The sequence below is a fragment of the Aulonocara stuartgranti genome (genome assembly GCF_965226115.1).
Source record: "Aulonocara stuartgranti genome assembly, chromosome: 12".
Taxonomy (NCBI): Eukaryota; Metazoa; Chordata; class Actinopteri; order Cichliformes; family Cichlidae; genus Aulonocara; species Aulonocara stuartgranti.
The window spans coordinates 2,579,371-2,590,592 of NC_138948.1; the positions used below are offsets into that span (position 1 = coordinate 2,579,371).

General features: G+C 42.2%; 1 long non-coding RNA gene across 2 annotated transcripts; it reads left to right on the forward strand.

Moving 5' to 3' along the window:
- The first annotated feature begins 7,149 nt into the window (after positions 1–7,149).
- Positions 7,150–8,818, forward strand: LOC309719160. Of its 2 annotated transcripts, none has more exons than XR_014280156.1 (3): positions 7,150–8,041; positions 8,125–8,192; positions 8,642–8,818. It is a non-coding gene; the product is annotated as an uncharacterized lncRNA (long non-coding RNA). The 2 variants fall into 2 exon arrangements; XR_014280157.1 differs by lacking the exon at positions 8,642–8,818 and adding an exon at positions 8,284–8,621.
- The last annotated feature ends 2,404 nt before the right edge of the window (positions 8,819–11,222 follow it).

Consider the following 11,222-nt stretch of genomic DNA (forward strand, 5'->3'; position numbering starts at 1 on the left):
GTGGTTGGTCCTCATCAGACTTTCATATATTTATAGTTTCTTTTAAAAAACTATAATAGTACATCTCCAAAGGTTGATTCTGTTCATCTGGACATAGCGTTTTAAATATGGTACAAAACATTTTGGATGCAGGAGACACCGAAAGAAGACGATGCAAACCAACAAACAACTCGTCCCATCATATTTGACATGAAGTGGAACATAAGATGTCACAATCCCCGAAAATCTCACAAGAAGTAAATGTCACAAAAAACTAGAATAATAAAGAACTAAATCAAATAGAAATGCTCAAATATAATTGTGTTTCACTCGTCTTTAGTTCACATAAAGTCACTAACATATTAAACTTGTGTGACTAAAAAGCCGGAGCGCTCCCTGCTGCCTGTTTCTGACGAAGCCCCCACACAGCACAGACGTACCATCTCAGCACTGCATTAAATAATCACCACAGAATGCTAACACTGAAACATGATCTGCAGTTTCCTGAATATTGTGGCGTTTAACAAGGCGGTGTGATGTGGATTCATTCTGCAGAACTCATTATTAAGACTCAATGAGGCCTAAAATATTCTCAGCGGTAGGAAAAAGGACACGATGCCTTGTGACAACTTTGACCGGAGTCATTTTCCAGGAGAACCAGAGCCGTTCCCTTTGAGTGGAAACTTATGTCACACCTGCAAAAATGAACAGCGGATGCACGGAGATGAAACGACAGAAAACGAGGAAAACGGCGGAGCTGAACAAGCGCAGAGGTCGAGGTAAACATCAGGTTTACGCCCGCTCTCTGAAATATCATATACTGTAAATTTGTGCAAGTGGGTGCACACATTAAACTGCTCCACCTGCAGGAAATCTATCAAGAGGGTCTTTGGGAGACTGCAGGAGGTCTTTGAACATGTGCTACTCAGCTGCTCACCTTCTAGCTCGGCTCTGCACGTTACATTGATGGAGGGAGAGATTTACGCCCCTGCTACGACCAGGGAAAAAAACCCTATTCGGGCCACATTTCTTTGGTGGTGCTTATTGCTCCCATTCATGGGAGTGTATTATATTCAGAATGTAACAGTATATATGTGTGACACTAATGACTCTTGTGGTTTTGGAAGTGGAACAATTTCCCAAAGTCCTAAACTTCTCAGGTAGCGTCTGTCAGAAACCTGCTGCTGTGGCGGAGGGCAGCTCTGCTTTTACTTGTTCTCCACGGCGTGAAGAGCGACCCAAATGTAGAACAAACCAGGAAAAATATCCACTTCCTTTGGGCCCGAGAGGAACGTGTCGACAGCTGAAGCCTCTGCTGCGCCTGCTTCCAGGTCTCATATGGGCCATTTATGTAAAACAACACAGAGAGCCCGTGGAGGGAAAAAATACATGTTAAATGCTTGATAATTCACCATCTCCTAGAGTGGATCAGAAGAGTCCAGGAGACAAACATCAGCTTCTCATTGGGCTGCAACTATTGAATGTTCTTACAATTTAAGTGAAATCAGTCATTTTGACTCGTTTCTGATTCTACAAAGTTCATGTTGCTTTAAAATAGAATAGAATAAAACTTCTTGTTACAAAAATCCACGTCATTGTCCTCAGATCTTACATCTGACATGCAGCGTATTAAATGAGTAATGTGAGAAAGTGAACATTAACTTTCATAATGTGGACATTAATATTGTAATTTGGCACGCTACACTTTTATTCTTGGACTATAACAGCTTTGCATGATTCTCAGTTCAAAATAATCCTCATTTATCTTAAACTTGGCCTTAGTTTCCCCCTCTGTTCATCCTCCATGTGAAACAAGCCACTTTAGTGCAAAAAGTCAGCGCTGGAAAGCAAGAAAAAGTGTAGTAGATACTCGTGAATTATGCGGTTGAAATTATAAACACATAAAATTAGACTCTTTAATATCTTGTCACAAGTTCTGCAATAAATTGACTGTAGCAGGCTCTTCCTGTCTTAAGCTGATCATATTCTACTTCTTCACACCGTTTTTTAGCAATATGTCAGAGATCATTGTTGCAGAGAGATTAAATATTTTAGCTTTGATGCATTTGGCTGAATCTGAGCCCAAAGAAGGTTCCAGTAGATTTAAGTTTCAACATGAACTATGGCCAAACTAAGTGTTTCACCACTGCAGTAAGAACTAATGTGGTTCCATGAACCATCCTGCTACCAAGCCCCTCGACTTGGTAGCAGGATCCTCCTCGTTCTCCACCCTTGACCTGCCAAGTGGATACTGGCAGGTGCAATTGTCCCCTGAGTACAGACCAAAGACAGGGGGACTATGGCAGTTCAGGGTCCTGAGCAATTCCTCCACCACCTTTGAGAGTCTTATGGACAGTGTGCTGGCTGGTGTCCTATGACAGCGGTTTCTTGTCTACCTGGACGAACGTCTGGTGCATGGGAGCATCTTTGCTGCTGCTCTGGATGCCCTGAGACAGCTGATGGAGAGAGTGACAGCTGCAGGCCTGAAGAGTGAGTGAGAAGGGAGGTGGAGACTCTGGGCCACAAGTTGCATCATTAAGGCATCAGCACTTTGGAGAAAAAGTCCACACCATTGAGGACTGGCCCACCCCCACAGACCAGGTCCAACTTAAATGTTTCCTAGTGCTGGCTGCCTATGAAGGCCTTCTCCTCCATCGCTGCTCATCGGGATATTTACCATTTAGCTGAGAAGATGGGAGTATCATTGTTGGGACCTTTATTATCTGCACGGCCAAGTCATAATTTCACTGTATTGCTTTTCTTTAAAAATCTAAGTGTGAAGTGTTACATTCAGTACTTTTACTTAATTATGTTGTAGCATGAACGGCCACATGGGAGGTCTTTATCAGCAGAATCAAAGGCATAAAACTAAAAATACAGTTAAAAGTCTTCAGTTCATTCATTCATTCCCAAGTGTCCAGGGGGCCGGATTGGAAAAATAATTTAAAAAATGTATAACATTTGCTTGACAGCATTTGAAAACGAATTCACCAATTTTGTATGTAATGACTTTAGCAATGAAATGAAGACTAATAGTTTTATTGGGAACGACTATTCAGCATCTAAAAGTAGAGTTCATTTTGATTGACATGAGCAAATGATAATGTTGTCGATGGCAGAGAATTGTATGAAAGCAACTGATACATGTTCAGAGGAAGGAGACACTGCTACTATGATGTGCACAAATGACTAAATGTTGTGGAGGTTGCACTAATGGTTTTGAGAATTTTCATTCTGATCTGAGAAAAGCACCAAAGTGACTGAACTGCAGTTTTAAGCCATTTGGAAAAACATGTGCCTCTGGATGCAGAAAAAACAAGTTAGACACTGTAACAATGCAAACTTGAAAATGTTTTGGTACTTTAACACTAGACTGCAAATGAAGACGAACGAGCGAGTGATAGAAATTAAAAACTGGAAACAGTCCCATATGATAGATATTTTCTCCTATCGTGCTCCCGAGGTCTTGGGGACTTTTATGTATTGTCGAACAGTAGCCGGGAGAAAGTGGCTGAGAAGCTGACTAACTCCACCGTATCCAGCTCTGTTAATGCTGCACATCCATAACAGGGGCGGCTCATTTTTCAACAATGCTAACCGTTACAGCAGTCCCATTATGAGGCGAAGCTTTGACGTGAAGAATCTAAATGAACATTATTACTACTCGAATTACTCGAGTTCCTCGAGTAATCGTCTCAGCCCCATTTTCTTATCTTTGTGTATCTGCACCTGTTGTGCTTTTCAGTACTTTGCATGTTTCCAACGTTATACGAGACTAGAAATGTTTAATATCATTTAGCATCCTTGCTGCGTTGCAGCAGTTTGAGGCTGAGAAGCAGAGCAGGCGGGAGCTCTGATTTCGTCATTCAGATTTGCTCCTCTATAACCATTACCTTACTCCCCACTTTCCCCCCTGGAGCACAGGTGAGCTGAGCTCGGCTCTACAGCCATGTCCTGCTTCTACTGCACATTCACAACAGCTGCAGGCTTCATGTATGAGCACTTGATATGAAAAAAGAATTAATTTGATCTGACCACAACCTGCAAAATCCCCGTCAGTGCAATAAAGACTCCCAACATGGAACCAGGAAGATTTACCTGGATTAGGAATGAGCTATAACAGTATTAATATTTTCTACAGTAGCAAATGCTGCAACGGAAACTGCATAAGGGAGCTATTACTACTGATTCTCCACAGAGCATTTTGGATTTACTGAATTTCCAACATGTTGGTAGAGAACAGTTTTGTATGTCAAACAAAAGCTCCTATTAAAAACAATATGCATGTGAACAAATGCAATAAGTTGATTTCTATACGGTGCATGAAAATGAGGTTTTTTAATTTCAAAGTAGTTGCAGGTTGTCATGCTTGAGCAGCGACTGTCAGTGCCAGAAATATTTAACCAAATGCACAACCAAAGTGAACCAAAGTGAAAGCAGGATTAGCTGACTCTGACTCTTTATGGATCTGTTCTATCATAATAGTTAAAAACAAGACAACAAAAAAAAAAAAACACCCAGCACGCCCCTGCGGGCGGTTTATCCTTCAAGCTCGGGTCCTCTACCAGAGGCCTGGGAGCTTGAGGGTCCTGCAGTATCTTAGCTGTTCCCAGGACTGCGCTCTTCTGGACAGAGATCTCCGATGTTGTTCCTGGGATCTGCTGGAGCCAATCGCCTAGCTTGGGAGTCACCGCACCTAGTGCTCCGATTACCACGGGGACCACCGTTACCTTCACCCTCCACATCCTCTCGAGCTCTTCTCTGAGCCCTTGGTATTTCTCCAGCTTCTCGTGTTCCTTCTTCCTGATATTGCTGTCATTCGGAACCGCTACATCGATCACTATGGCCGTCTTCTTCTGTTTGTCTACCACCACTATGTCCGGTTGGTTAGCCACCACCATTTTGTCCGTCTGTATCTGGAAGTCCCACAGGATCTTAGCTCGGTCATTCTCCACCACCCTTGGGGGCATCTCCCATTTTGACCTCGGGACTTCCAGGTTATACTCGGCACAGATGTTCCTGTACACTATGCCGGCCACTTGGTTATGGCGTTCCATGTATGCCTTGCCTGCTAGCATCTTGCACCCTGCTGTTATGTGCTGGATTGTCTCTGGGGCATCTTTACACAGCCTGCACCTGGGGTCTTGCCTGGTGTGATAGACCCCAGCCTCTATGGATCTTGTGCTCAGAGCTTGTTCTTGTGCTGCCATGATTAGTGCCTCTGTGCTGTCTTTCAGTCCAGCTTTGTCCAGCCACTGGTAGGATTTCTGGATATCAGCCACCTCCTCTATCTGCCGGTGGTACATACCGTGCAGGGGCCTGTCCTTCCATGATGGTTCCTCGTCTCCCTCCTCTTTCTTGGGTTTCTGCTGCCTGAGGTATTCACTGAGCACTCGGTCAGTTGGGGCCATCTTCCTAATGTATTCTTGGATGTTCGTTGTCTCATCCTGGACTGTGGTGCTGACACTCACCAGTCCCCGGCCCCCTTCCTTCCGCTTAGCGTACAGCCTCAGGGTGCTGGATTTGGGGTGAAACCCTCCATGCATGGTAAGGAGCTTTCTTGTCTTTATGTCTTGTCTTGTCTTGTCTTTTTTTTTTTTGTAAAGACAAGACATATATATATATAGATATATATATAGATATATAAATATATCTATATATATATCTATATCTATATCTATATATATAGATATCTACAGTGGGGCAAAAAAGTATTTAGTCAGCCACCGATTGTGCAAGTTCCCCCACCTAAAATGATGACAGAGGTCAGTAATTTGCACCAGAGGTACACTTCAACTGTGAGAGACAGAATGTGAAAAAAAAAATCCATGAATCCACATGGTAGGATTTGTAAAGAATTTATTCGTAAATCAGGGTGGAAAATAAGTATTTGGTCACCTTAAACAAGGAAAATCTCTGGCTCTCACAGACCTGTAACGTCTTCTGTAAGAAGCTTTTCTGTCCCCCACTCGTTACCTGTATGAATGGCACCTGTTTGAACTCATCATCTGTATAAAAGACACCTGTCCACAGCCTCAAACAGTCAGACTCCAAACTCCGCCATGGCCAAGACCAAAGAGCTTTCGAAGGACACCAGGAAAAGTATTGTAGACCTGCACCAGACTGGGAAGAGTGAATCTACAATAGGCAAGCAGCTTGGTGTGAAAAAATCAACTGTGGGAGCAATCATCAGAAAATGGAAGACATACAAGACCACTGATAATCTCCCTCGATCTGGGGCTCCACGCAAGATCTCATCCCGTGGGGTCAAAATGATCATGAGAACGGTGAGCAAAGATCCCAGAACCACACGGGGGGACCTGGTGAATGACCTGCAGAGAGCTGGGACCAAAGTAACAAAGGTCACCATCAGTAACACACTACAACGGCAGGGAATCAAATCCCGCAGTGCCAGACGTGTCCTGGAGTGGCCTAGCCAGTCTCCAGACCTCAACCCCATAGAAAATCTGTGGCGGGAGTTGGAAGTCCGTGTTGCTCTGCGACAGCCCCAAAACATCACTGCTCTCGAGAAGATCTGCATGGAGGAATGGGCCAAAATACCAGCTACTGTGTGTGCAAACCTGGTAAAGACCTATAGTAAACGTTTGACCTCTGTTATTGCCAACAAAGGTTATGTTACAAAGTATTGAGTTGTATTTTTGTTATTGACCAAATACTTATTTTCCACCCTGATTTACCAATAAATTCTTTACAAATCCTACCATGTGGATTCATGGATTTTTTTTTTTTTTTTTCACATTCTGTCTCTCACAGTTGAAGTGTACCTCTGGTGAAAATTACTGACCTCTGTCATCATTTTAGGTGGGGGAACTTGCACAATCGGTGGCTGACTAAATACTTTTTTGCCCCACTGTATATACATATCTAGCTATCTATATATATCTATTAGGGGTGCAACGATACACAAAATTCACGGTTCGGTTCGATACTTTGGTGTCACAGTTCAATATTTCTTCGATACAAAAAAATGTTCATGCTTTTTTAATTTGTCATTTATTAAAATTATAAATATATATTTTAACTCAAAAGTACAGTTTTTAAATTTAATGTTGCTGAAACAACAAAGTAATAAAATAATAAATATGATTGAGGAATCACTCATCTTTGGAAAAGAGAGTTTATTACAGAGAAATGTCTCTTTCCAAAATAAAAGCTATACTATACTCTTCTTCTGGGCTATATTCTCAGCAGCATATTAAACATATCAGGTCCCCATAAGGAGAATCCTGTGCTAACGGCTGTCTAAATGACTCGGGTAAAGTTTGTAGCATGCATGCTTGTTGTTTTTGTCTGCTTCCACTTGTCTTTGCACTAGGATGATGTTGGAGTAAATGTGCAGTCATATTCGTTGTGTTCCCACTAGTGCTGTCAGCGTTAATCTGAAATGACGTTAACGCCACAACACGGCAAATCTCCGTTAACGAGCTACCGTGGATCGCCCCGTGCGTGGAGCTGGACGGCGTCAACACCTTAACAAGCTAACTGCGCTAACGCACTAGTTCCCACCAATTGAGCATTGCGTGGCACATCCAACATACTGTTTTACTTTAGTCCATGACGCGCTTACCTTCAGGGTCATACCTCACATGAAAACCAAAATAGTTCCAAACACCAGATCTGAATGAGGGTGGGGGAGGTTCAATTTGCCATGTTGCAGCGAGCTTAGCTTCTGTCTTGCTAGCTTGCCCTGCGCTCTTCCTTCTGACTATGCTGTCTGTGTGGAGCGCTCAGTGAATCTGCACTCGACAGTGCAGCCTAGGCGGAGTAGTCGAACGCAGATCCACTGAGCGCTCCACACAGACAGCAAAGTTGATAAAATTGATTAAAAATTAAATATATATATCTATATATATGTAATGGGGAAGGCTTTAGGACCCAGGGGACTCAATGGAGGGCATAAAAGAGGGCGTAGTAACAGGTGCTGATGATTCCCACTGACAAGCGGCTGTGCGTAATGGATGCGTGAGTAGGTGAAGAGCCGAGAAGTTTAATCGCCTACGACGCAAACTGTGGTTTTAAACCTCTATAGATGAGGTTCAAGGTATAGGCTGTTTGTCTTTTAGTGTCCTTTTTTTTTTAATTTTGTTGAAATGTATTTGATGTTTATTATAATTTATGTTTTAGTAGTGATTTCTGTGGAAGAAAAGGCCAAGACAAATCAGGTGTGCAGCAAATACAGTTGCCTACTCGAGGTATGTTAATTTAATATATCTGACATTAAAAAAAGGGAAAAAAAGTCTATTATGCATTATAATTGAACTTATATTGTATTCCCTCCTGTAGGGCAGGCTGCACATGCGAACTTGTCACTGTTTTTTTTCCTCCTTCTCTGTATGGTTGTGTTTTGTTGGTTTTAGCAGGTCACCGTTTTTAATTATTTTTGTTGTTTTATTTCGGGTTTTGTTTATTTTTATTGGGTTGGTGCAATACTAAGCGGGCAACGTGCAATCCCTGAGTGGGGCTCATACCTCGGGGGGATGAGGATTTTTTTAGTGGTGCTCTGTGTGTGGATTTGCCGTGATTAAGGTTTATTAAGAGTGCTTTTGTATTACCACCGTCTATTGCCTGAACTAGCACTTAGTGCATGCTATACGTGTTCGGTTGGGCCTTTTTATGTTTGAGGTGGATTTCTCTCTTTTAGAATGACGAGCACCTGGGACCGCCAAGGAGGAACAAACCCTCAGGTGATAGCTTCGTTGCTGGCAAGGTTGCACCGCTACTATTTTTTTTTTTTTGTAGCGATGTTTTAGGTTTTTTTCTTTTTCTCAAAACTTTGGTGTCTTGTCATGTTAATAAATTGTTGAACATCTTTTACTGATATTGACCCTCTTGTCCTGTTTATTCTGGATTCGATCTGTGAGAGTTTTTTTTTGGTCTGAAAGTTCGTACTAGTCATAAGAGAGGCCCACAGTGGTTACTTGGTGGCTTATACCACGCTACATATATATATAGATATCTAGATAGATAGATATCTAGATAGATAGATATCTAGATAGATATAGATATATCTATATCAGTGCATCTCTGTGGAGAAGACTGTCAAACAATAGTCTTGTCCTAATGGTGGCTGATGCTTAAATTGAACTAAATCTGAGTAAAGTAAAACAGTGAAAGCATCAAGGTGAGACTCAAGAGTTGGCCATGCTAATGAGGACTTCGTCCTTTTGTGTCAGGATTACAGGGTTGTTTCAAACGGGAGGACAAACATTCATTTAATCTCTGTAAATATAGGTCAGTCGGTGAGGAATGCATGACTCCAAATACTGCTGACCAGAGATGGGCAGTAACGCGTAATCTGATTACTTTTTTCAAGTAACGAGTAAAGTAAGGGATTACTATTGCCAAAACGGTAATTAGATTACCGTTACTTTCCCGTAGGAACGCTGCGTTACTGCGTTAGTAAAACCGTGATTTTTTTTGCGAGAATGTCTCATGACAGTGACGTAAGCGAGTGCGACGTTAGTGACAACAGCTGTGTGCAGATCAACAGTGGATCACATATCGAGTGCGGGAGAGAGTATGAGCGTGCAGCGTTTAAAGCGTGGAAGTACTGACCTTACTTTGAGTTTGATTCCATAAAAAGTGACAAAAACATTAGTGTCCGCTGTGCGTGGGAAGAAAACTTCTTTTTACAGTGAAAAAACCCCTAAACTTCCAACAAGCACCGAGTAGCTACGACGTAATGGGAAACTCACAGAGACACTCGCGGATTCTTCCACTGACCGCGGCACACCTGCACCAGGGTAAACCTCCGCCTACCACAGTCCTGCTTTACAGGTGAAAATAGAGCAACAGGACCGCTGAGTCTTTGACTTTATTTATTTTCTGCTGTGTTTTACTTGCATCTATTTGAAAGACTGAGTGTAAACACAAAAAATATTTTATTTTATGTGCTGGAATGTGCAGAAAATAGGTTTAAATGTTAAACTAATTTCTTCCAGTCAGAGAATGTTGCAGATAATTACATTTTTGCTTGATGCATAAAGTTAAAAGATTAAAACTAATAAAACAAGTTAAAAAAAAGAGACTTTTCCATTTGATTACATTTTGTATGATGGATTATGCAGAAAAAGTAGAATTGGGCTGAAAGATCTATCGCTTTATCACCTCTTCAGGTTGTAAATCGTGTTTTTAAAAAGTAACTAAGTAACTAAGTAATTAATTACTTTTGAAAATAAGTAATCAGTAAAGTAACGGGATTACTTTTTTGGGGAAGTAATCAGTAATTAGTTGCTGATTACTTTTTTCAAGTAACTTGACCAACACTGCTGCTGACCAATAAGATTTGAGCACTTTGGCTGCAGAAATTCAGCCTCATCCTGCGAGGTGACCAACGCCACTGCCTTTGACCGCACGTTTGTGAGGACAGCCCTCCAGCGTGCAGCAGGTTCACTTTAATTGAGCTTTATTTATATTGCACCTGATCACAACAACAGTCGCCTCCATCGAAGGACTCTTGACTGAAAGAGAAAACCTCCGGCATCATCAGGCTCAGGGAGACGCAGCCATCTGCTGCGACCACATCTCCACCTGATCTGCAGATCTCCAGGGCAGAACGAGAAGGACTTTTGGCAGCTGCAGCCCAAGATGGAGAAAATAAAGTCCGTCCAACCACAACCTTTCCTCTCTGGAGAGGCAGCTAAATGATACAGACGACCCCTTAATGTGAGGCGGGAAAGGGCGGAGCTAGCAGTGAGTCACTGCTCAGGTGTGGGTGGTGTAGTTCTTTCACATGGATTACAGTAGATAAATAAATGAAGTCGTTATGCGGTGGGCTGTTATCTGTACCGTTATAAAGTCTTTATGTGAGAAACGCTGGATTTGATCTAAACATATGATTCCAGTTTAATCTGCATCCTATTTAACTCATTATCAGTTTGTCTCTGCACCTCGCCTAACCACGGCCTGCTAAAATACCAACACTGACGATGACCAGACTCATCGTGTAGCATCCTTAAGTGATTTGAGGATTTAACCGTTGTGAAGCCACCTGAGCCGTGCCCGGCCTGTCCACGGGATTGATGGGAAAGCCAGACGACATGTGCAGCGTTTTACTGTGGGCTGCTCTTCTATTTTCTCGCTGGAAAAAAACTCTCACATCCATGAAACACACATTTGAGCCTGAACAGGAAAGGGGACTATATAGGCTATAGCATGACATGTGTAAGCAGATCTAGCTGCATTTGAAGTTTTAAAAGCTTCTGCCTGAAAGATTTAGTATC